The following is a 2,108-nucleotide window of genomic DNA, read 5'->3' as shown; positions in this document are numbered from 1 at the left end:
GTTTGGCGTGAATTCCCAGAAGTGGAACTGCTGGATTAGATGGTAGTTCTATTTTTAATTATTTGCAAAGCCTCCATATTGTTTTCTACAGCAACTGCATCATTCCCACCAAAAGTACATGTGTTCCAGTTTCTCCACATCCTCACCAACACTTATCTTTTTTTAAAGTTTCCATTTAAACTAAATTAAATTTAATGAACATAAATTATATTGTTAGTTTCAGAGGAAGAATTTAGTGATTCATCAGTTGCATACAACCCAGTGCTCATTATTTCAAGCACCCTCCTTAATGTCCATTGCCCAGTCACCTCATCCGCTCACCCACCTCTCTTCCAGCTACCTTCAGTTTGTTTCCTATAGTTAAGAGTCTCTTATGGTTTGCCTCCCTGCCTGTTTTAGTCTTATTTTTCCTTCACTTCCCCTATGTTTATGTTTTGTTTCTTAGTTTACATGTGAGTGATATCATATGATATCTGTCTTTCATTGACTGACTTATTTCGCTCAGCACAATAATCTCTAGTTCCATTCATGTCATTGCAAATGGCAAAATTTTATCCATTTTGATAGCTGAGTAATATTCCATTTTATAGATATACCACTTCTTCTCTATCCATTCATCTGTCAATGAACATCTTTCCATAGTTTGGCTAACATGGACATTGTTGCTATAAACATTGGGGTGTATGTGCCCATTTGGATCACTATGTAGTCCAATTGCTGGGTCGTAGGATAGCTCTATTATCAACTTTCTAAGAACTTCATGGTGGTTTCCAGAGTGGCTGCACCAGTTTGCATTCCCATCAACAGTGTAAGTTCCCCTTTTTCTGCATCCTTGCCAACATCTGTCATTTGCTGACTTGTTAATTTTAGCTATTCTGATTGGTTTGAGGTGGTATCTTTTTTTTTTTTTTAAAGATTTTTTATTTATTTATTTATTTATTTGAGAGAGAGACAGTGAGAGAGAGCATGAGCGAGGAGAAGGTCAGAGAGCGAAGCAGACTCCCCATGGAGCTGGGAGCCCGATGTGGGACTCGATCCCGGGACTCCAGGATCACGCCCTGAGCCGAAGGCAGTCGTCCAACCAACTGCGCCACCCAGGCGTCCCTTGAGGTGGTATCTTATTGTGGTTTTCAATTAGCAATAATTGCGCCTAAGATAAACCTCATTAGCTATAATACTGCCACTGTGCAAAGCTTCATTGTGGTTTTGATTCGTATTTCCTTGATGCCAAGAGATGTTGAGCATTTCTTCATGTGTCTGTTAGCCATTTGTATGTCTTTGGAGAAGTGTCAGTTCATGTCTTCTGCCCATTTTTTCTTGACTGGATTTTTTTGTTTTGTTTTATTTTCTGGGTGTTGGGTTGGATTAGTTCTTTATAGATTTTGGATACTAGCCCTTCATCTGATGAGACATTTGTAAATATCTTCTCCTATCACAAGGTTATTTTCGTTTGTTGACTATTTTCTTAGCTATGCAAAAGCTTTTTATCTTGATGAATACAATAGCTATCTTAACAGGCGTGATGGGATATCTTATTATGGATTTGATTTGCATTTCCCTGATAAATGATACTGAGCACCTTTCCATGTACATGTTGGCCCTTTGTATGTCCCCTTTTGCAGAAATGTCTATTCAAGTTTTTTTTATTAATGAGATTATTTGGATGTTTTTGCTATTGAGTTATAGGAGTTCCTTACATATTTTCCATATTAACCCCTTATCCAATATATGGTTTGCAGCATTTTTTGTAATATCCAATATACAGAAACAACAAAAATGTTCATCAGTGAGTGGAAGAAAAAAGAAAACACAGTATACACATACAATGGAATACTACCCAGTTGAAAAATAATAATCATGCCACCTATCATCTATCCTTGAATTCTGAAACCTTATTATATCTGGTCTTTTATTAGATTTCCAGTTAATGCTGGGCCTTTCCAAAGTGACTCTCTGCTCCTTAAAGATAGATATTGGTCTGTCTCTGTTTTGTTCACCCCACAATGTCAGGATATGGATAAACACTTCCAAGGTACTCAGTAAGTGCACAGTGGCTCTTAGCTCATGAATCTGACTGAGGTAGGGAGTTGCCACTTTCTCCATTATCT

General features: G+C 37.5%; 1 pseudogene; it reads right to left on the bottom strand.

Annotated features, from left to right (window-relative positions):
- Nucleotides 1-1,062: 1,062 nt before the first annotated feature.
- On the bottom strand, nucleotides 1,063-1,195 carry LOC122910934 (annotated as a pseudogene).
- Between the last annotated feature and the right edge of the window lie 913 nt (nucleotides 1,196-2,108).

The sequence above is a fragment of the Neovison vison genome, chromosome 6 (genome assembly GCF_020171115.1).
Source record: "Neovison vison isolate M4711 chromosome 6, ASM_NN_V1, whole genome shotgun sequence".
In the NCBI taxonomy this organism is placed as follows: domain Eukaryota; kingdom Metazoa; phylum Chordata; class Mammalia; order Carnivora; family Mustelidae; genus Neogale; species Neogale vison.
The sequence above is the reverse complement of the archived record's forward strand: the minus strand, read 5'-3'. Positions and strand labels throughout refer to the sequence as shown.